Raw genomic sequence first — 25,487 nt, forward strand, 5'->3', positions numbered from 1 at the left:
AAAATGTGCCCCCCTGAGGTCCTTTATTATTAAAAAATATTTAACGCTAAGTCAAGCAGAGAGAGTCAATTATCATATGGTTTCACTTATTTGCGGAGCATAACAAATAACATGGACATGGAGAGATGGAGAGGAGAAGGGAGTTGAGGGAAATTGGAAGGGGAGGTGAACCATGAAAGATTATGGACTCTGAAAACCTGAGGGTTTTGAAGGGACAGGGGGTGGGAGGTTGGGGGATCCAGGTGGTGGGTATTAAGGAGGGCACGTATTGCATGGAGTATTGGGTGTGGTGCAAAAACAATGAATACTGTTACGCTGAAAAGAAATTTTAAAAAAATTTTAATGATATGTGTAATTATCTCCTTTTCTAGGGTTTCACATACCTGAATGTTATTGATGATGCAAGTGAATACAAAATTCTACTAATCATGCTGCTGCAAAAAGAAGTAGAAATTAAATTCCAGAGTTTCAAGTTTATCACAGATTTCTTCTAATATAGAATATAAATTTAGCCAATAACAAAGGACAATATAGTTTGAAAGTTCTTCCGACGTTTCACAGCAAAATATTCTTTACCAAGATTTTCAATGTTCTGCTTCATGATTTTTAAACTTTCATATGTAGAATAAATGCAAATAAAACACTCAACTATGTTTAGTAATATTTCCATTGCCTGTAAAGCCCCAGTCCCAAGTTTATGGTATTATTAAATTTGGGTTCATTAACTAAAGCAAGATAACATGGAGACAGAAAGTCAGGGTAGAAGAGATCAATGTCCCATCTCTCCCATTAATGAACTGTGGGATCCTGTGCAAGTCATCAAACCTTGGCCAGACCTGTTTCCATAGCAGTAAAACAAAGCCCTTCAATAAATGATACTCTTGTCTTATAATATTCATCTCTTGAAAAAAAAAAGACATACAGGAACACAACACTTAATCATTAATGAGAATCACATTGGAGTGGCAAGTGCACTTTGGAGATACAGAATTTTAGTAAGATACATTTCTTTTTTATTTTTTTTAAAGATTTTATTTTTTTATTTATTTGACAAAGAGAGGGAGATCACAAGTAGGCAGAGAGGCAGGGAGAGAGAAGGGGAAGCAGGCTCCCTGCTGAGCAGAGAGCCCGATGTGGGACTCAATCCCAGGACCCTGAGATCATGACCTGAGCCAAAGGCAGAGGCTTAATCCACTGAGCCTCTCAAGTGCCCCAGTAAGATATATTTCAAAGGAGAAACACCCTAGAGACTGGCCTCATTCCATTAACAGAAGGAGGAGGAGCCCGTTTGATGGAGCCTCCAGCTATGCCTGGAGACAAGGTGAGCAAATTATTGCCCTGCTGAAATCTACAACATAAGACCCAAATTTCACCCCAAGTGGTATTTATGTAAAAGCAGTGCTTATAGCCTGCACCCAAGACTAGACTGACCAATGGAGTGAACAGATGAATATAACTGGGCCCTGCCAAAATTCAGTACTTATGAATGCTATTAGGCTAACCTGAGATATAAGAGCTCCCCACTGCCTGCAAATTCTCCCTCCCCAAACTGCGCTCACTACCTCTGCCTAGGCTTAGGAAGCTGAGGCTAATGTGGACACATGACTGATTGGCCAAAAGAGGGGAATTGCCCTGAGGCTGCCATTTTCTTAAAACACACCCTTCTGATCACACACAGACTGGATCTCTGGATAGTGAGGAAATGTTACAATAATTCTGAATTTACTTCACAAAGTGACAATACAGAACCCATGCCTGACAGAATTACAAGGCATGAAGGGGAGGCTTTAACTCCCCTATTTTTTTTTTCAGTGCCTCCCAAAACTACTCCAAGTAAATATACAGTTGAGATTTTTTTAAAAGACAGTGTGATAAGAGTGTAGCTTCAAACAACGTGTGTGGAGTTTGCAGAGAAAGAACTGTGACTCAGTAATTTTATATTCAGGAGAAGCATTATTTGTATTTAAAAGGAACAAACACCCTCCAACGTGCCATGACTCAAAGCAGAGAGGCCATGTGCCTCTCCTAAAAACAATTACTCAAAGAAGTGCCAACTTCTTTGAAAGTTGAGTCAAATGAGTCAATGAGTCAAAATGAAGAACTCAGGAATAAGGAAGATATCTTATAAAGACAAAGTGTTAAGAAATCACAAAGACTCAGAACTGAGCCTAAATAATCACTGTTAACATAGCATGTGGCAATGTAAACAATTGATTCTAAAACCAAGGTGAATAATATGAAATTCTCCATAATAGTATGGCTTTAATATTGTAGGTTTTCAAGGGACTTCTGGGAAGGTGATGGAGTAAGAGGATCCTAAGTTTCCCTTGGGCACTCCAAGATAATAGCCGTGTCAGTGTAACTAACCCAGAAAATGACCTAAAGACTGACAGAAGAGACCTTCTCCAGGTCATCATAGAGAGGAGGCCACACTGAAAAGTGGAGGTGGGGTGGAGATGCAGTGGGAAACAAAACTCCTGCTAAGACTAACTTCAAATAAGAGGGACCCCACGAGCATGGAAAAGAGAGAGAAGCAGACTCCACAGAAGGTACCCCAGACTTGGGGGACATGCAATGGGAATACAAGCACCATAGCATTTGGCTTTGAAAGCCAGTAGGGCTTAACTTTGTGAGTTTGTGCAACCAGCAGGACTTAGTTCAGGGCACTTTAAAAATCAGTGGGCTTAGTTCTAAGAGAGCCAGAGGGCAATAAGAAACTGAGTCCCTGCCCTTAAGGAGCAAGAAAAACAAGCAATCCCACTGAGATAAGCATAGAAGCAGCAGTTTGAAAAGTATCTGGGGTATAGTGAAGGAGATTTATTTATTAATCTCAGAGTATGTGCTGTAGAGCAGTGATCTTTAGACTTCTCCAAGAACAAAAGAGCTGGTGGGACCATTTGCCCCCCCCCCCCCCCCCCCCCCCCCGCCTAGATAGCCTGGCACTTATGGGAACCAGTGAGAATACTTTACAGCTACCTTGCCAACAGCATGTCCCCTGCCCTCGTATTTTCCTGTGGATCTGCCACATCCAACATGCTCAACTTAGAGGGGCTGCCTTCAAAGTGACACCTGCCCTGAGGAGGGAAGGTAAAGGGAAGATAACTACACACGCTAGTTCTACTGTAGTCCCAACAGCTGAACCTTATAATTGGCAGTGCAGGGTGCCCTGTCAATCAATGCATGTGCCACCCAAACAGATAGATGGGGGCAGATATCTGATCAGATTGCCAGACCCATCTGTCAACAAGAACCTGCCAGGGGGCAGCACAGGGAGATAAACCAACAGTTCGGGGTCACTGTAGTTCTGGTAGATGGATTGGAGGCTGGTATCTCGTTAGTCTGCAGGTCTCACCCACCAACCAAAGCCTCAAAGCAGCACAGGGAGAGTGCCCTGAGTTCAGTGTGACTGCAGCCCCAGCAAATGAGTTAAGGGCAGGCATCTTGTCTGACTGCTAATACCACCCAACTGCAAGTCCACAGCAGTCCCAGACTGGCCCCTTGACAGCAGAGGGACCTAAGCCAACCTACAACAGGCAAATTATAGCCAACAGGCCATTGTAGCCAACTGGACTGAAGGAAAGTGAGGCTTAGCCTATAGCAGTAGAGTACATGGAATCTACATAGGAGAAACCCCTGAAGCACCTGTTTCTGGTAAACAGGCACCACAGAACCTTTTCTTCATATAGTCCCTACTTTCAAAGTCAGGAGACATAACTGACTTTCCTAATACATAGAAACAAACACAGAACGTTAGTTAAAGTGAGGAAACAGAAAAATGTCTCTTAAATGAAAGGACAGGACAAAATGAGAGCAAAAGAGCTAAAATGAGACAGAGATAAACAATATGCTTGGTTTAAAAAAAAACTCAAATTAATGGTCATAAAGATAATTACTGGACTTAAAAAAAGAGTGGAGGACCTCAGGGAGACTTTCAAAAAAGAGCTACAAAATATAAAAAAGAACCAACCAGAGGTAAAGAACTCAATAACCAAAATTAAAAATATGCTAGAGGGAATAAATAGAGTAGAGGAGGCAGAAGAATCAATCAGCAAGATGGAACATAGAGTAACAGAAAGCAATCAAGCTGAACAACAATACAAAAGAATAAAAAATATAAATAGGTTAGGAACTCATCAAAATCATCAAGCATAATGACATTCACATTATAGAAATCCCAAAAGGAGAAGAGAAAGAAAAGGGGGCAAAATTTGAAGAAATAGTAGATGAAAACTTCCAAAATTTGGGGATAGAAACAGACATCCAGATCCAGGAGACACAGAGAGCCCCCAATAAAGTCAATACATAGAGGTCTACACCAAGATACATAACAATTAAAAAGGTAAAAAGTAGTGGTACAGAGACTTTATCTTAAAGCAGCAAGTGAAAAATAAAGCAGTTACAAAAAGCAGTTACATAAAAGGGAAACCCCATAAGTCTATCAGCTGATTTTTCAGCTGAAACTCTGAGGCCAGAAGTGGCATAATATATTCAAAGTGCTGAGAAGAAAAAAAAACCTGCCCTTAAGAACACTCTACTCAGCAAGGCTCTCTTTCAGGATAGAGGAGAAATGAATAGTTCTTCAAACAAAAGTGAAAGGAGTTCATTGCTACTATACCAGTCTTACAAGAAACATTAAAGGAACTTCTTTTTGTGGAAAGAAAAGGCCATTATCAAGAGTAAGAAAATCACGAAAGGAAAACATTTCACATATAATTACAAACATAATAAGTAGTAAATTAGTTATAAAGCCAGTATGGAGGTAAAGCAAAAAGCAGTAAAATCAATTTTATCTATAAAAATCAGTCAATAGATTCATAAAATAAAAGGATATAAAGTCTGACATCACATATATAAAATGTGGTTGGAGGTGTAAAAATATAGTGCTTTTAGAAAGGGTTCAAATTTAAGCTACCATCAATTTAATATAGACTGCTATATGCAAAATATGTTAGACATGAACCTAATGATAACCACAAATCAAAAACCTATAATTATGCAAAAAAAATAAAGAGAAAGGAATCCAAGCATATCACTAAATGAACCATTAAGCCACAAGGGAAGAGAGCAAGAGAAGAACTACAAAAATAACAATAAAGCAAGTAACAAAGGGGCACCTGGGTGGTTCAGTCAGTTAAACATCTGCCTTCTGCTCGGGTCATGATCTCAGGGTCCTGAGATCAAGCCTCACATCTGGCTCTCTGCTCAGATGGGAGTCTGCTTCTCCCTCTCCCCTGCCACTGCTCATGTTCTCTCTCACTTCCTCTCTCTCTAATAAATAAAATCTAAAAAAAATAAAAAATAAAACAAGTAACAAAATGGCAGTAAGTACATACCTATTAATAATTACTTAGAAGGTAAATGGACTAACTGCTCTAATAAAAAGACACAGGGTGACTGAATGGATAAGAACAAGACCTACCTATAAATGGCGCCTACAAGAGACTCATTTCATTTCTAAAGACATGTAGATTGAAAGTGAGAGGATGGAAAAACATTTACTATGCAAATGGAAGCAAAAGTCTAGGATAGCAATACTTAGATCAGAAAAACAGATTTTAAACAAAGACTGTAACAAGAGACAGAGATATACACATAAAGGGAACAAACCAACAAGAAGGCATAACTGTATGCACCCAAATATAACCAATTAGGTGCTCAACGTAGGAGCACCTAAATCCATAAAGCAACTATTAACAGACATAAAGTAAGAAATTGAGAGTAATAACATAATAGTAGGGAACTTTAACACTCCACTTACATCAATGGATAGATCATCCAGACAGAAAATTAACAAGGTAACAGTAGTTTTGAATCACACATTGGACTAGAGGGACCTAACACATATATTCAGAACATTCCATCCTAGAACAGCAGCATACATATTATTTTGGGATACACATGGAACATTCTCCAGAATAGATCATATGTTAGGCCAGAAATCAAGTCTCAACAGATTCCAAAGGATTGAAATCATATCATGCATCTTTTCCAACCACATGGTACAAAACCAGAAATCAATCACAAGGAAAAAATTTCTTTTAATTTTTTATTTAAAAATTTTAATCAAATTTTTAAATTTAAAACTAAATAACCTGCTACTAAACAATGAATGAATCAACCAAGAAATTAAAGAGGAGTTAAAAAATACATGAAGACAAATGAAAATGAAACACAATGGTCCAAAATCTTTGGGATGCAACAAAAGCTATTCTAAGAGGAAAGATTATATCAATACAGGACTACCTCAATTAGCAAGAAATACCTCAGATAAACAACCTAACCTTACACCGAAAGGAACTGGAAAAAGGACAAAACCAAAGCCAGTAGAAGGAAGGAAATAATAAAAGTTAGAGTAGAAATAAGTGAAATGGAGACTTAAAAACAATAGAGCATATTAATGAAGCCAGGAGCCTGTTCTTTGAAAGGATCAAGAAGATTGATGAGCCTTTAGCCAAACTCAAAAAGAAAGAGCAAGAGTGAGAGTGAAAGAGAACATGGTGGTGAGTGCACACAAATAAATACATTCAGAAATGAAGGAGGGGAGATAATAACCAAACCACAAAATTACAAATGATTATAACAAAATCTCATGAAAAATTATATGTGAACAAATTGGACAACATAGAAGAAATGGATAAATTCTAGAAATAGAACCTCCCAAAACTGAATCAGGAAGACATAAAAAATTTGAACAGGCCAATTAGTAGCATGAAATTGATTAAGTCATTGAAATACTCCTGATAAAAGTCCAGGACCAGGTGGACTCACAGATGAATTCTATTAAACATTTAAAGAAGAGTTAATAACCTATTCTTCTCAAATTATTCCAAAAATAGAAGAGGAAGAAAAGCTTCCAAATTCCTTCTATGAGGCCACCATTACCCTAATACCAAAACCAGACAGACACTACAAAAAAAGAATTACAGGCCAATATCACTGATGAACATAGATCCAAAAATCCTCAAAATGCTAACAAACCAAATCCAATAATACATTAAAAAAAAAACTTGCCATCAAAACCAAGCAGGCTTTATTTCAGGGATGCAAGAGTGATTCAATATTTCAAGTCAATCAATGTGATACAACACATCAACCAGATAAATGATGAAACATATATGATCATTTCAATCGATGCAGAAAAGACACTCAACAAATACAGCATCCATTCATGATAAAAACAACAAAACAGGTTTAGAGGGAATATACCTCCATATAATAAAGGCCATATATGCAAACCCACAACTAACACCATATTCAATGGTGAAAGACTGGGAGAATTTCCCCTGTCAGGAACAAAACAAGGATGTCTATTCTCACCACTTTTATTCACCATAGTGCTGAAAGTCCTAGCCATAGCAATCAGACGAGAAAAAGAAATAAAAGCCATCTAAATTGGTAAGGAGAAAGTTAGTCTCTATTTGCAGATAATCCAATACTATATATAGAATACCCTAAAGACTACACCAAAAACTCCTAGAACTGATAAATGAAGTCAGTAAAGTCCCAGAATACCAAATTAACATATAGAAATCTGTTGCACGTCTAAGCACTAATAAAGTAGCAGTAAAGTTAAGAAAACAATCCCATTTTCAACTGCACCAAAAGGAGTAAAATACCTAGGAATAAGCTTAACCAAGGAGATGGAAGAATATACTCTGAAAAATATAAAACATTGATTAAAGTAGTTGAAGATGACACAAACAAAGGGAAAGATATTCCATGCTTGTGGTATGGGAAGACAAATATTGTTAAAATAGACATACTACCCAAAGCAATCTACACATTTAATGCAATCCCTATCAAAATATGAAAAGCATTTTTCATAGAACTAGAACAAGGAATCCTAAACCTTTGTATGGAACCACATGAGAACTCAAATAACCTAAACAATCTTGACAAAGAACAGCAAAGTGGAACATAGTAATCACAACAATATAGTACTGGCACAAAAACAGAGATACAGACAAACGGAACATATTAGAGAGCCCAGAAATAAACCCAGGCTTTTGTGGTCAACAAATCTACAGCAAAGGAGACTAGAATATACAATTGGGAAAAAGATTGACTCTTTAACAAATGGTTTTGGGAAAACTGGACAGCTACATGAAAAGGAGGGAAACTGGGCCACTTTCTTACACCATATGCACAAATAAACTTGCAATAGATTAAAGACATAAATGTGAGACCTTAACCATAAAATCTATAGGAGAAAACATAGGCAGTAATATCTTTGCCCTCAACCATAGCAACATTTTCCTAGATATATCTCCTAAGATAAGGGAAACAAAAGCAAAATTAAATTATTGGGATGATATCAGAATAAAAGGCTTTTGCAAAATGAAGGAAACAATTAAACAAACAAAAAGACAATCTGCTGACTGTGAGAGGTTATTTGCAAATGACATATCTGTTAAACGATTATCCAAAATATGTAAAAAATGAATACAACTCAACATTAAAAACCCCAAATAATCCAATTTAAAAATGAGCAGATGAACAGATGTTTCTCCAAAAAAGACATACAGATGGCCAACAGACACATGAAAATATCCTCAACATCAGACATTATTAGGGAAATGTAAATCAAAACTACAATGGGATATCTTCTCACATCTGTCAGAATTGCTAAAATCAACAACACAAGAAATGACAGGTATTAATGGGGATGGGGAGAAAAAGGAACCCTGAACACTATAGGTGACAATACCAACTGGTACAGTCGCTGTGGAAAACAGATGGAAGTTCTTCAAAAAATTAAAAATAGAATTACCATATGAACCAGTAATTTCACAACTGGGTATTCACCCCTAAAATTGAAAAACATGAATTCGAATGATTTATGCACTGCTATGTTCATTATAGCATTATTCACAATAGCCAATTTATGAAAGCAGCCCAAGTGTCCATTGATAAATGGATGGCTAAAGAAGAGGTGGTATATATACATACAATGGAATATTATTCAGACATAAAAAATGAAATTTTGCCATTTGCAACAACATAGGCAGATCTAGAGAATATAATGTTGAGTAAAATAAGTCAGAGAAAGACAAATATTGTTTGAGATCATTCATTTGTGGACTCTAGGAAGAAAAACAGGGAGGAGTCAAGATGGCGGAGAAGTAGCAGGTTGAGACGACATCAGGTAGCAGAAGATCAGCTAGATAGTTTATCTAACCATTGCAAACACCTACAAATCCAATGGGAGATCGAAGAGAAGAAGAACAGCAATTCTAGAAACAGAAAATCGACCACTTTCTGAAAGGTAGGACCAGGGGAGAAGTGAATCCAAAGCGACAGGAAGATAGACTGCGGGGGGAGGGGACAGGTCCCGGCAAATGGCAGAACAATGGAGCACAGCATCAGGACTTTTAAAAGTCTGCTCCACTGAGGGATGTAGCTCCAGAGGCTAAACTGGGGTGAAGCCCACATGGGGCCAGGATGGCCCTAGGTCTCACAGGGTCACAGAAGGATCGGGGGTGTCTGAGTGTCACAGAGCTTGCATTTATTAGACTGGGGAAGCCGGCTACAGAGACAGAGCCAAGGAGTGAGATCTCAGCTCGGGATTACCTTGAACCGGTCGCAGGCTGGGTGAGCTCAGAGTGCAGCCAGAAGCCAGGGAGATGGGAGTGATTGGGCTCTTTTCTCTGAGGGTGCACTGAGGAGTGGGGCCCCAAGCTCTCGGTTCCTCTGGGCTGGAGACCAGGAGGCCGCCATTTTCATTCCTGTCCTCCGGAACTCTATGGAAAGTGTTCGGGGACAAAAGCTCCCAAAAGCGAACCCGAGCAGATTATTTAGCCCAGCCCCTGGTAAGGGTGGTTCAATTCTGCCTCGGGCAAAGACACTTGAGAATCACTACAACAGGCCCCTCCCCCAGAAGATCAACAAGAAATCCAGCCAAGACAAAGTTCACCTACCAAGGAGAGCAGCAGAATTCCAGTGGAGGAGAAAGCAAAGCACGGAACTCATGGCTTTCTCCCCATGATTCTTTAGTCTTGTGGTTAATTTTTTTTTTATTTAATTTTTTTTTCCTCTGCTAAAATTTTTTTTAACTATTATCCTTTTCTTTTTTAACAGTTTTTTAACTAGTTTATCTAATATTTTTTTCTTTTTTATATTTTTTCTTTATTTGTTTTCTTTTTTTAATTTTTTTTTTTTCCTGAACTTCTTTTTATCTATCCCCTTTCTCCCTCCCACATTTGGGGTCTCTTCTGATTTGGTTAAAGCGCATTTTCCTGGGGTCTTTGCCACCCTTTCAGCATTTTATTTGCTCCTTCATATACTCTTATCTGGACAAAATGACAAGGCGGAAAAACTCACCACAAAAAAAAGAACAAGAGGCAGTACCAAAGGCTAGGGACCTGATCAATACAGACATTGGTAATATGTCAGATATAGAGTTCAGAATGACAATTCTCAAGGTTCTAGCCAGGCTCAAAAAGGGCATGGAAGATATTAGAGAAACCCTCTCTGGAGAGATAAAAGCCCTTTCTGGAGAAATAAAAGAACTAAAATCTAACCAAGTTGAAATCAAAAAAGCGATTAATGCAGTGCAATAAAAAATGGAGGCTCTTACTGCTAGGTAATGAGGCAGAAGAAAGAATGAGTGATATAGAAGACCAAATGACAGAGAATAAAGAAGCTGAGCAAAAGAGGGATAAACAGCTACTGGACCACGAGGGCAGAATTCGAGAGATAAGTGACACCATAAGATGAAACAACATTAGAATAATTGGGATTCCAAAAGAAGAAGAAAGAGAGAGGGGAGCAGAAGGTATATTGGAGAGAATTATTGGAGAGAATTTCCCTACTATGGCAAAGGGAACAAGCATCAAAATCCAGGAGGTGCAGAGAACCCCCTCAAAATCAACAAGAATAGGTACATACCCCATCACCTAGTAGTAAAATTTACAAGTTTTAGCGACAAAGAGAAAATCCTGAAAGCAGCCTGGGAAAAGAAGTCTGTAACATACAATGGTAAAAATATTAGATAGGCAGCAGACTTATCCACAGCGACCTGCAGGCCAGAAAGAGCTGGCATGATATATTCAGAGCACTAAACGAGAAAAACATGCAGCCAAGAATACTGTAGCTAGGCTATCATTGAAAATAGAAGGAGAGATTAAAAGCTTCCAGGACAAACAAAAGCTGAAAGAAGTTGCAAACACCAAACCAGCTCTACGGGAAATATTGAAAGTGGTCCTCTAAGCAAAGAGAGACCCTAAAAGTAGTAGGTCAGAAAGGAACAGAGACAATATACAATAACAGTCACCTTTCAGGCAATACAATGGCACTAAATTCATATCTCTCAATAGTTACCCTGAATGTTAATGGGCTAAATGCCCCCATCAAAAGACATAGGGTATCAGAATGGATAAAAAAACAAAACCCATCTATATGTTGCCTACAAGAAACTCATCTTAGACCTAAAGACACCTCCAGATTTAAAGTGAGTGTGTGGAAGACAATTTACCATGCTAATGGACATCAGAAGAACGCAGGAGTGGCAATCCTTATATCAGATCAATTAGATTTTAAGCCAAAGACTATAATAAGAGATGAGGAAGGACACTATATCATACTCAAAGGGTCTGTCCAACAAGAAGATCTAACAATTTTAAATATCTATGCCCCTAACGTGGGAGCAGCCAACTATATAAACCAATTAATAACAAAATCAAAGAAACACATCGACAAGAATACAATAATAGTAGAGGACTTTAACACTCCCCTCACTGAAATGGACAGATCATCCAAGCAAAAGATCAACAAGGAAATAAAGGCCTTAAATGACACACTGGACCAGATGGACATCACAGATATATTCAGAACATTCCATCCCAAAGCAACAGAATACACATTCTTCTCTAGTGCACGTGGAACATTCTCCAGAATAGATGACATCCTGGGTCATAAATCAGGTCTCAACCAGTATCAAAAGATTGGGATCATTCCCTGCATATTTTCAGACCACAATGCTCTGAAGCTAGAACTCAATCACAAGAGGAAATTTGGAAAGAACACAAATATCTGGAGATTCCTTCTAAAGAAAGAATGGGTCAACCAGGAGATTAAAGAAGAATTGAAAAAATTCATGGAAACAAATGATAAGGAAAACACAATGGTTCAAAATCTGTGGGACACAGCAAAGGCAGTCCTGAGAGGAAAATATATAGCTGTACAAGCCTTTCTCAAGAAACAAGAAGGTCTCAGGTACACAAACCTAACCCTACACCTAAAGAAGCTGGAGAAAGAACAACAAAAAAAGCCTAAACCAGCAGGAGAAGAGAAATAATAAAGATCAGAGCAGAAATCAATGAAATAGAAACAAAAAAAAAAAAAAAACAAAAAACAAAAAAAAACAATAGAACAAATCAACGAAACTAGGAGCTGGTTCTTTGAAAGAATTAATAAGATTGATAAACCCCTGGCCAGACTTATGAAAAGAAAAGAGAAAGGACCCAAATAAATAAAATCATGAATGAAAGAGGAGAGATCACAACCAACACCAAAGAAATACAGACAATTATAAGAACATATTACGAGCAACTGTACACCAGCAAAGTTGACAATCTGGAAGAAATGGATGCACTCCTAGAGAGATATAAATTTTCAAAACTGAACCAGGAAGAAATGGAAAACCTGAACAGAACCACAACCAGTAAGGAGATTGAAGCAGTCATCAAAAATATGCCAAAAAAAAAGAACCCAGGGCCAGACAGCTTTCCAGGGGAATTCTACCAAACATTTAAAGAAGAAAATGTTTCCTGAAACTGTTCCAAAAAATAGTAATGGAAGGAAAACTTCCAAACTCATTTTATGAGTCCAGCATTACCTTGATTCCAAAACCAGGAACAGACCCCACCAAAAAGAAGAATTACAGACCAATAACCTTGATGAACACAGATGCGAAAATTCTCACCAAAATCTAGCCAATAAGATCCAATAGTACATTAAAAGGATTATTCACCACGACCAAGTGGGATTTATTCCAGGGCTGCAAGATTGGTTCAACATCCGCAAATCAATCAATGTGATACAACACATTAATAAAAGAAAGAACAAGAACCATATGATACTCTCAATAGATGCTGAAAAAGCTTTTGACAAAGTACAGCATCCCTTCCTGGATCAAAACTCTTCAAAGTGTAGGGCTAGAGGGCACATACCTCAATATCATCAAAGCCATCTATGAAAAACCCACCGCAAATATCATTCTCAATGGAGAAAAACTGGAAGCTTTTCCACTAAGGTCAGGAACACGGCAGGATGTCCATTATCATCACTGCTATTCAACATAGTACTAGAAGTCCTAGCCCCAGCAATCAGACAACAAAAAGAAATTAAAGGCATCTAAATTGGCAAAGAAGAAGTCAAACTATCACTCTTTGCAGATGATATGATACTATATGTGGAAAACCCAAAAGACTCCACTCCAAAACTGCTAGAACTTGTATAGGAATTCAGTAAAGTACACAGAAATCAGTTGCATTTCTCTACACCAACAACAAGAAAGAAGAAAGAGAAATTAAGGGGTCAATCTCATTTACAATTGCACCCAAAACTATAAGATACCTAGGAATAAACCTAACCAAAGAGGCTAAGAATCTATACGCAGAAAACTATAAAGTACTCATGAAAGAATTTGAGGAAGACACAAAGAAATGGAAAAATGTCCCGTGCTCCTGGATTGGAAGAACAAATATTGTAAAAATGTGTATGCTACCTAAAGCAATCTACACATTTAATGCAATCCCTATCAAAATCCCACCCATTTTTTTTCAAAGAAATGGAACAAATAATCCTAAAATTTATATGGAACCAGAAAAGACCTCAAATAGCCAAAGGAATATTGAAAAAGAAAGCCATTGTTGGTGGCATCACAATTCCGGACTTCAAGCTCTACTACAAAGCTGTCATCATCAAGACAGCATGGTACTGGCACAAAAACAGACACATGGATCAATGGAACAGAATCGAGAGCCCAGAAATAGACCCTCAACTCTATGGTCAACTAATCTTCAACAAAGCAGGAAAGAATGTCCAATGGAAAAAAGACAGCCTCTTCAATAAATGGTGTTGGGAAAATTGGACCATTTCCTTACACCACACATGAAAATAGACTCAAAATGAATGAAGGACCTCAAAGTGAGAAAGGAATCCATCAAAATCCTTGAGGAGAACACAGGCAGCAACCTCTTCGACCTCAGCCACAGCAACGTCTTCCTAGGAACATTGCCAAAGTCAAGGGAAGCAAGGGCAAAGATGAACTATTGGGATTTCATCAAGATCAAAGCTTTTGCACAGCAAAGGAAACAGTTCACAAAACCAAAAGACAACTGACAGAATGGGAGAAGATATTTGCAAACGACATATCAGATAAAGGGCTAGTGTCCAAAATCTATAAAGAACTTAGCAAACTCAACACCCAAAAAACAAATAATCCAATCAAGAAATGGGCAGAAGACATGAACAGACATTTCTGCAAAGACAACATCCAGATGGCCAACAGACACATGAAAAAATGCTCCACATCACTCAGCATCAGGGAAATACAAATCAAAACCACAATGAGATACCACCTCACACCAGTCAGAATGGCTAAGATTAACAAGTCAGGAAATGACAGATGCTGGCGAGGAAGTGGAGAAAGGGGAACCCTCCTACACTGTTGGTGGGAATGCAAGCTGGTGCAGCCACTCTGGAAAACAGCATGGAGGTTCCTCAAAAAGTTGAAAATAGAACTACCCTATGACCCAGCAATTGCACTACTGGGTATTTACCCTAAAGATACAAACGTAGTGATCCAAAGGCACACATGCACCTGAATGTTTATAGCAGCAATGTCTACAATAGCCAAACTATGGAAAGAACCTAGATGTCCATCAACAGATGAATGGATAAAGAAGATGTGGTATATATATACAATGGAATACTATGCAGCCATCAAAAGAAATGAAATCTTGCCATTTGCAACATGTGGATGGAACTATGAATTTATTTTAAAAAGAATGTAAGAATAGCAAAAACAAACTATTAGAACTACATCAAAATAAAAAGCTTCTGCACAGCAAAGGAAACAATCAATAAAACCAAAATGCAACCTATGGAATGGGAAAAGCTATTTATAAATGACATATCTGACAAAGGGTTAGTATCCAAAATATATAAAGAATTTATATCTGAACAGCATAAAACCAAATAATCCAATTTAAAAATGGGCAAGAGACATGAACAGACATTCTCCAAAAAAGATTTACAGATGGCCAACAAACACATGAAAAGATGCTCAACATTACTAACCATCAGGGAAATGCAAATCAAAACTACAGTGAGATATCACCTCACAGCAGTCAAATGGCTAAAATCAACAATGCAAGAAATAAATGTTGGCGAGGATGTAGAGGAAAAGAAACTCTTGTTCTCCATTGGTGGGAATGCAACTGGTGTAACCACTGTGAAAAACAGTATGGAGGTTTCTCAAAAAATTAAAAAAGGAACTACCCTATGATCTAGTGATCATACTATTTGGTATCTACCCAAAGAGTAAGGAACACTAATTTGAAAGGATGTATGCACCCCTATGTTTGTTACAGCATTAATTATAATAGCCAAGATATGGAAGCAGCCCAAGTGTCCACTGATAGATGAATGGCTGAAAATGTATGTGTGTGTGCACATGCACACATGTGCGCATGCGCGCGCACACACACACACACACACACACACACACACACACACACACAGGAATATTATCCAGCCATAAAAAATGAAATCGTTTCATTTGCAACAACGTGGATGGAGGTAGAGAGTATAATGCTAAATGAAATAAATTAGAAAAAGACAAATACCATATGATTTCACTCATATGTGGAATTTAAGAAACAAAGGGGAAAAAGACAAACCAAAAGAACAGATTCTTAACTGTAGAGAACAGACGGAGTGTTATCAGAGGAGAGGTCAGCGGGAAAATGAATGACATAGGTGAACAGGAGTAAGAATATACTTATCGGGGCGCCTGGGTGGCTCAGTGGGTTAAGCCGCTGCCTTCGGCTCAGGTCATGATCCCAGGTCCTGGGTTCGAGCCCCACGTCGGGCTTTCTGCTCAGCAGGGAGCCTGCTTCCTCCTCTCTCTCTGCCTGCCTCTCTGCCTACTTGTGATTTCTCTCTGTCAAATAAATAAATAAAATCTTTAAAAAAAAAAAAGAAGATACTTATCATGATGAACACTGAATAATGTATAGATAGAATTGTTGAATCACTATATTGTATACCTGAAACTAATATAACACTCTATGTTAACTATACTGGAATTAAAAACCTAATTAAAAAAAGAATGTAAGCATGATACTTTATCCATAAAAAACATGCATGAAGAACCTTAAAAAATAGTTATCAGAAAATAAGAATGACTATTTATGGGTGGGGTTATTTCTTATCTGTATTTTCTGATTTTTATAATAGAACTTTAGTTATTTTTGGCTTTGAGCATAAAATTTATTTATGGTGCTTTAGGTTTGAAACACTTTCATGCCTATTATTTTACTTTTATTAGTTTTTAATTAGGCAATACCCAGTAAATAGGTATGTAGATCGAAATATTACCAGTATACAGATGAATGATCTGAAGTTTAAAGAGATTTAGTGAGTTACCAAGTACCAGGTCTTAGATGCCAAAGCCAAGCATTAATTTCAGCTCTTACTTCAAATCTCACCTTCCTTGCTAGAAACATCTGTGTTTCTCACAGATACTAATGCAAATACTACCAGTATCTATGTACGAAGTGTTTGCAATTTAAAAAATAAAACCAACAAAACCCCACGTTATTTTGTTTGGAGAGGGCAAGAAGGAAATATTGCCCTGCTCAGTCTATTCAAATTCTGGCCTTCCTTCCCGACTTTTGCTCTTTTGTTTTCTTTCTTAAATTCCACATGTGAGTGAAATCATATGGTATTTGTATTTTTCTGGCTGACTTACATTGTTTAGCATTATACTCTAGCTCCATCCATGTTGTTCAAATGGCAAGATTTCTTTTTTTATGGCTGAATAATATTCCATTACATACACACACACATATCTTATCCATTCATCAATACATGGACACTTGGGCTGTTTCCAGAATTTGGCTATAGTAAATAATGCTGCTATAAACATAGGGGTGCATGTTTCCCCTTTGAATCAGTGTTTCTGTATTCTTTGTATAAATACCCAGTTAATACAATTGCTAGATCATAGGATAGGTCTATTTTTAACTTTTTGAGAAACCTCCATACTGTCTTCCCCACTGGCCATAAACAGACTCTTAACTATAGAGAACAATCTGATGGTTACCAGAAGGAGATGGATGGGGGATGGGTTAAATAGGTGATGGGGATTAAGGGTACACTTGTCATGATGAGTACCAGGTAACGTATAGTATTGTTGAATCACTATATTGTACACCTGAAACTAATATAATACTGTATGTTAATGATTATAGAATTAAAAAAAACAAAACAAAACAAAACAAATTTTGCTCCAGTCCTTGGCAGCTTCACTGCAGAAAACATATAGTTTATATGCAGACCTATAATTTAATTAATAGCAGAATGAACTTTTCCTGATGGCCCATGATGAAAAGTCATAGAATATGGAAATTAATTCATCATAATCTGGAGAACTATTTGGATTCATTAGTCTCCTCTTTATTTTCCATATAATCTTTTTCTAGACAGCAAAAAAATTCCAAGAGTGACCAGTTAATTTCCTATTCAGCACTACTCACTCTCCAACATTGGCACAAGCTGTTGAATGGTTAAATAAGTGGCAAAGAGAAAAGCAGAAGAAAAATCTCATGAATATTTCTGCAACTCAGACACATGTGATTTTAAGAATGTATTGTTTCCTTGCCACGAATACATAGTAAAAATGCCTTCAGGTCACTGCAATAGGAAGTACTCTCAGGGAGATTACTCACACACAAGTCAAAATTAATAAAATCCCAATGAGCATGAAGAGACCCTTAATCAGAAAAATGTTTTCACTTTTGTTCTCAGTCCCACTTGCTCATAGACAAAATCCACAAAATATATTCTGGGTACCAAAATATATCCAGAAGAAAAATGAGGAAGGAACACAACTAAGGAATAAGGAGCATTCTGCAACCCTCTGTTAAGAAAACTTTACTCTAAAATTATTATCTATTAAAAATATTTTCACATTTTTAAACTAGAAGAACATTTATTTGTGAAACTTTGGAAATATTTTTTCCAAGCATGGTACTCATCTGCAAATTCAATTTGAGTCATTATTGTATACTCTCCCTCTCAAACATTTTGATACCTTTTCAGTTTTTCTCTTTGCCTCTGTACAAGATCTACCTTTACAAAAATAAGAGATCCACTGATGGCTCCCTTCCTCCAAACTTCAAACTGACTTACTCATATGAATTGAGAAAGACACTGTCTTCAGTATCTTCATCATGGAACCTGGAGAGTCGTTCCATTATACTTTAACCGCCAACAAATGCAAAAACATGTCGTTAGAGATTCGCTACATGTAACAGCAATGTGATAATTTATTTAAACAAAAAAAATTCCTTGAATCTAAAGGATATGGTAAACATGACTTATCTCACTGGATGACCTAAATATTTAGAAAAAATTTTAGACTTGTTGTCCAGAAAACTCTGTATTCTCATGGGTACTTCCAAGATCAAATTTTGTGAATCTCTCTAGCTTTCTCTTCCCCACCTCCCTCCTTCTATTCTCTCTCCTCCCACCCTTCTCCCTTCTCTATTTATCCTTCCCCCCACCCCACACCCTCAGTCTATCTCCTGTCTCTGTCTTCTGCCTGTATTCCTCTGTGTCCCTCTTTCTTCAGCTCTCTCTATATGTAGGGAGATCAATGTATATATAGCACTGACCCAAGTAAATGACATCAGTAGTCTTTAATGCATCATCATTGAAAGTTGAAATATATTAAAGTGTAGTCAAATGCTTCTGATGTCACTTTATTCAGGTCAGTATGAAGGATTAAAAATGTACACGGAACCAAGTGACTTCAAAGACTTACTTTTTTAAGGTTGAAATTAGATACATTTGCTCTACAATATATAAACTGATTGAACTCTTAAAATATGCCAATTAGTTATTTAGAACCTCAGTCCCTCTACCACCTTCTACTCTTCAAGTATCATGGATATCTTTTCCTTGGATAGGATTTAAATAACTTTTGGAGACAAGAACTTCATAACTAATTAGATCTCAAAAACTTTAGTATCCCCCTTCCTCTCCCTTCACATATTTATATCTCACCTTTCATTGGTGGCTCTAACACAGGTTACTTTTTTCAACACATTTAAATCAGAGCTATGGGATTAAAAATACACATAGTAAGACTCCATGTCTTACTACAGTGATTTTTAAATGCAAATTAGTTACAATTACTCTACAATTTATAATGTAGTTGAACCGAAAAAATTACATCTTAATCAGCTCACTGAAGCCTAGTATTATATAATTTTTCCCTGGAAATGAACTTTGTTTGTAATGAAAACCTTAGTTCTGTGGGAAAAATTAATAAATCAGGTTTATGTACACTTCTTTTAATTACCAATTATAATACCATTTTGTGATTAAATTTGCTTCAAATTCAACTGAGTTTGTAGATACTCACCTCGCTTGCCCTTGTAATTTTCTGCCTTCTCAAGTCCCTAAACCACCTATTAACCCATCATAGAAGCCTTTCCTGCACCTCAGAATGGGTCAGGTAACTGCCAACCTGCCTTCAGTGTGATGGTAAGTTTGGGGCACCAGACTCACATGTTGACAGCACTCTGGGAGGTGAGAGATACATCCAGGGTCTGCTAGCTCCATTTTTTTTTTCTGCTGAGGGGTCCTATGCTCCCTATCCACTACTGAGTCCTCCTTGCTCCAGATTCAATTCTGTCTTCTCTTGGCCCACATACTTAGGGAGTACATCGAATTTCATACTTGGGCAATCTGGTAGTTTCCTAAGTGTTTTGGATGCTACTAAAGGTAACAGACTATTTCCTTTTATGATCTGTTCTTTTTCCCCCAAAAAAAGATGCAAAAGAGAAAGAAAGTTACATACTGAAGCTTGCAAAGACTTTAGATAAAGTACCAAAGAAACTCATTGTGATGAATACTTTCCTTAATTCCACAAATCTCAGTATCTCCCTTCCTCTATCTCCATATTTTTATATCTCACCTTTCATCAAAGGGTCAACACAAATTAGCTTTTTCACCTGACTTTGGTCATTGCTAAAGGATTTTTAAAAAATGCATATTTTAAGACTTTTCATGTCTCTCTAGACTTGTTTATAGATCAAAATTATCTATACTATGCTACAATTTGCAGTCTAGTTGACCTAAAAGTTAACCTAACCAGTCATTTGAAACTTGGCATTTAATGTCTCCCTACAAATGAGGTTTTCTATGCTTATAATGAGAATCCTAGTCCTGTGGGAAAAACCTTAATGAATCAAATTTGTGTACATTTCTTCACAACTGAACCTTCTCCCTGCTCCAAAATAGGTTTTTCTGCTCTCTTGTTCCAGTTTAGTAGAGTCTTACACATGGAGCATTAGGATAGTTTCCTAGGAGTTTTGGTGGCCACTAACTGATGGGGACAAAAAGACAAGGAATAAGATGCATCTCTCTTATGACCTGCTCCTCTTTTATTAAACTCCACTCAAACTGGACAGAAAGTTACAAATGGTGTCCAAGACACTAAAGTTCATGACTCCTCCTGCAAATGAATCTTCCAAATCTCAATCTCTCTTTCTCCCCCGCCCCATACTTAGATTTACATGTGGATAGTTTTGTTCATATCTCACATTTCCTTGGTGATTCCATCAGAAGTTCCCATTGTAAATTCACTCACTGTAGTACTAAGGGATTAAAAAGGGACACAGTTAGACTACATGATTTTCTAAACTAAATATTTTGGTTCAAATTTTAACATTACTCTCTAACTTGCAAAATAGTTGGCCCTTTACAAATTTACACATCAATCAGTTATTTGAAACCTGGTATGTCATTTCCCCCAGAAATGAGACTTTATATGTTCATAATGAATACCTCATACTTGTCAAAAAAAACTAATGACTCAAAGTTTAAATATAGTTCTTTACTACTAAATCTGACCCAGTGTGCAACATCCTCTCATGGTGCGACTTATTCATTTACCTCAGTGTAGATATGCATTTCTATTGACTAACCTAAATTCCTAAAGGCCCTCTAGTCCATCTGTGCTCTTTAGGAACCATGGATGTCTTTCCTAACCTTCAGATGGTATCTTAGATACCACAGGTCTAAGTCAATGATTCTATCCAATGTGATGATAGGTCCAGCCTTGGGGGACCAGTTGCACATGCTGGCAAACACAGGCAGATCTGGTCTATTAGTTCAAATCTTTTCTGCTAAGGAATTCTCTGCATCCTGTCAACTCATACCATTTACTGTTTATAATTTAATATTACTCTCCATCCCCAAAAAGGTATTTCTCTTCCCTTAACCCACTCCAGTACAGCAACAGAAACAGTCAATTGTAGTTTCCTATCAGTTTCACTGTTAGTATTAAGGATGAAGCCTAGGAGAAAGAAAATGCTTGTATGACCTGTTCATCCTTTTTTACAGTTCCCTTCAAAAGACAAAGAATATTACATATAGTGGCTTACCATGAGACGACGTTGCAAAGAGTATCACTGGAACTTCTATCTGTGATCCTGAGAGCAAACATCCCAAATCTCAATGTGTGTGTGTGTGTGTGTGTGTGTGTGTGTGTGTGTGTGTGTGTGTAGTGATACATATTTATGTATGTATTCATCATAGCTCACACTATTTCGGAGAGTCCTTCGGTGGATGGGGCTGTCCATTCACTCTGGCCAGGGCTAAAGGATTAAAAACAGACACGGTAAGACATCACATGACTTCCAGACTTACTTTCTTCGTTGAACTTATAAACTCACTGACAGAAAGTTCACATACAAACCAATTATTTGAAACCTAGTATCTCGTTTGCCCTAGAAATGAAGACTTACATGTTTGTAATATGTATTATGGACCTAGCAAAAACACAGATGACTCAAGGATCAAGTACAGATCTTAACTACTGAGCCTGGCCAGTGTGGAACGGCCTATTATGGTGGAACTGATCTCAAATTCACCCTCAATTTGCAGGTATACCTCCTTCTTTCCCATCTAATTTCCTGCTTCTCCAGTCCCTCCTTCACTGCCTTTCACCTCCTAAGCTTGCCTTCCCTGCCCTCAGATGGTGTCAAGTAACTGGCAGGTCTGAAACAGGGGCTCCCTCCACGTGACTGTAGCTTTGGGACAGTGGCTTCACATGGTGGCAAAGCTCTGGAGGGTTAAGGATCCAGGTTTGATGAGCTCCTTTCTTTCTGCTGAGGGCTCCTCTGCCCCCTGCCTACTGCTACCTCCTCCTGCCTTCAATAGCATTCTGTCCCTTCTTCACCCAATCAAGCGAGTCTCGTACACAGGCATTCTGGAAATCTCTGAAAGGTTTTTGATTAGTAGTCACTAGGAGGAAGAAGGATCCTCCTAGGACCTGTTCTTCTTTAACCCAACTGGAGCCAAAAAGGATAAACAGTTGCCTATAGGTGCTACATTGAAAAGATTCAGAAAGAGTCAAAGACATTGTATTGTCATGGGTGTTCCTAGGAATGCATTAGCAACTTCATCCCTTTCTCTCATTGTATTTATGTTTGTGTGTGTCTTTGTGCGTCTGTTTTAATATATAAATATTTTCATATATGTCCATATAGATATATATTTATCTTTATTCACTTATAGCTCACATTTTACTGGTGACTTCATAGTCATCTGATTTCAATTCAGTCAGGGCCATTCTAAAGAATAAAGAGGCACATAGTCAGACACCACATATAATTCTAGACTGACTTTTTTCTATTTAAATAGCTACAACTGCTGTATATATATGATCTGGTCAACCTTTAAAAATTCATGTATATACCACCTAAATGAACCTGGTAGGTCATTTTTTATTAGAAATGGGGCTTTATTTAAGGGGCACCTGGGTGGCTCAGTGGGTTAAGCCGCTGCCTTCGGCTCAGGTCATGATCTCAGGGTCCTGGGATCGGGTCCCGCATCGGGCTCTCTGCTCAGCAGGGAGCCTGCTTCCCTCTCTCTCTCTCTGCCTGCCTCTCTGTCTACTTGTGATCTCTCTCTCTGTCAAATAAATAAGTAAAAAATATTTTTAAAAAAAAGAAATGGGGCTTTTTTTAAGATGGTAATTATAGAACTATGCTATCACCCTGCAATTGCACTACTGTGTATCTACCCCAAAGATACAGATGTAGTGAAAAGAAAAGCCATATGTACCCCAATATTCATAGCAACCATGGCCACAATTGCCAAACTGGAAAGAGCCAAGATGTCCTTCAACAGATGAATTGATAAAGAAGATATGATCCATATCTACAATGGAGTATTATGCCTCCATCAGAAAGGATGAATATCCAACCTTTGTATCAACATGGATGGGACTGGAGGAGAATATATTGAGTGAAATAAGTCAAGCAGAGAGAGTCAATTATCATATGTTTTCACTTAGTTGTAGAACATAAGGAATAACATGGAGGACATTAGGAGAAGGAAAGGAAAAGTGAATTGGGGGAAATAGGAGGGGGAGACAAAACATGAGACACTGTGGACTCTGAGAAACAGAGGGTTTTGGAGGGGAGGGAAACGGAGGGCTAGGTGAGCATGGTGGTGGACATTAAGGAGATCATGTATTGCACGGAGCACTGGGTGTGGTGTATAAACAATGAATCTTGGAACACTGAAAAAATAAAATAAAAAGATGCTAATGACTATGTTAGGCCTACAAATAAATAATCCATCAATCCATAAGAAGTTCTATACTGTCACCCTAATCCCTATGTGTAACAGCCTTTTTTATAGAAATTATTTCTAATTCAATTTCAATTTGGAGGCACCCATCCCTCTTATTCATTTAAATTCCTAGTTCTCATGGCTTTCTCTCTTCTCCTTACTTTCATTAAGGGTTTGGCTGCTACGAAGGGAGACAAATGTACTCAAGTGAAGAAGCATCCCTCTTATGGCTTCCGCTCTTATTCAACTAAATCTTAAAAAAAAATAATAAGAAGAAGAAGATAGAAAGTTACCTATATATACTACAGTAAGAACTTAGAAGCAGTATTAAAGATACTCTATTGCCATGGATGCCCAAGAGTGACTATTACAAATCTCAGTCTCTCTCTTTACTGTTCCATGTGTGTATGTGTTGAGATTATACATATCATTTTAAATTTATGCATGCACAGCTCACATTCCAGTGGTGAAATCCTCATAGTTTTCCAATGTCAGTTCACTCTGGGAAGGGCTAAAGAATCAGAAAGGCACATAGACACCACATGTAATGTTAGACTGACTTTTTTCCATTTAAATACCTACAATTGCTCTATACTTATGAACCAGTCAATCTTTAAAAATTATTTACTTATCACCTAAATGAACCAGGTAGTTCATTCTTTATTAGCAATGAGGCCTTATGTAAAAGATGCCATGACCTAGGCCTATAAATAATGTATCAATTTATAAGAAGTTCTATACTGTCACCCTATTCCCAGTGTGTAATAGCCTTTTCTGGTAGAATCTATTTCAAATTCAGTATCAGTTTGGAGGCACCCATCCCTCTTATCCATTTAAATTCCTGGTTCTCAGGGCTTTCTCTCTTCTCCTTACTTCCGTCTAAGGGTTTGGCTGCTACTAAAGGAGACAAACCTACTTAGGGGAAAAGCACTTGTCTTATGAATTCTTTTATTCAACTAAATCTAAAAAAAAAAAAAAGACAGTTACATATATACACCACAGAGAAGACTCAGAAACAGTTTTTTGGTTTTTTTGTTTTGTTTTGTTTTGTTTTTTCAGAAGCAGTTTTGAAGACTCTCTACTGCCACGGATACTCCTGAGAGTGACTTTTACAAATCTCAGTCTCTCTATTTTTTCATGTGTGCATGTGTTGAGATTATATATATCATTTTAAATTTATGTATGCATATCTCACATTTCACTGGTGGGTTCCTCATAGGTTTCCAAAGTCCACTCACTCTGGGCAGGGCTAAAGAATCAAAAAGGTACATTGTCAGACATCGGGTAATTCTAGATATGCTTTTTCCATTCAAATCGTTACAACAGTCTATGATATGAACCAGCTGATTTTTTAAAAATCCAAGTGCAAATCAGTAACCTGGAATTGGTGTGTCAATTTATTATTAACAATGAGGTTTATATGGTAATGATTATCTTATGTCCATGAGTAGTTAACACATCAAGATTTAGGCAAAGTGTTCATTATTAACCTAATCCAATGTGTAACTACCTTTGGTGGTGGAATTTATTTCAACTTTAGTTTGTAGGTTTAGAGGTACATATCTCTTTGACCTCAACTAATTTTGTGATTGGTGATTCCCTCCATC

The 25,487-nt window shown here is 37.5% G+C and overlaps 2 long non-coding RNA genes across 3 annotated transcripts; both read right to left on the reverse strand.

Moving 5' to 3' along the window:
• Positions 1-396: 396 nt before the first annotated feature.
• LOC125096367 (uncharacterized) lies at positions 397-20,883 on the reverse strand. The gene is made up of 3 exons (XR_007126158.1): positions 20,841-20,883; positions 18,421-18,489; positions 397-434 (listed from the first exon to the last, which is right to left on the reverse strand). It is a non-coding gene; the product is annotated as an uncharacterized LOC125096367 (long non-coding RNA).
• Positions 20,884-21,819: 936 nt separating this feature from the next.
• On the reverse strand, positions 21,820-25,139 carry LOC125096366 (uncharacterized). Of its 2 annotated transcripts, XR_007126157.1 has the most exons (4): positions 25,076-25,139; positions 24,338-24,391; positions 22,824-22,874; positions 21,820-21,896 (listed from the first exon to the last, which is right to left on the reverse strand). It is a non-coding gene; the product is annotated as an uncharacterized LOC125096366 (long non-coding RNA). The 2 variants fall into 2 exon arrangements; XR_007126156.1 differs by lacking the exon at positions 22,824-22,874.
• Between the last annotated feature and the right edge of the window lie 348 nt (positions 25,140-25,487).

This window comes from Lutra lutra, chromosome 3, assembly GCF_902655055.1.
Source record: "Lutra lutra chromosome 3, mLutLut1.2, whole genome shotgun sequence".
Classification (NCBI taxonomy): domain Eukaryota; kingdom Metazoa; phylum Chordata; class Mammalia; order Carnivora; family Mustelidae; genus Lutra; species Lutra lutra.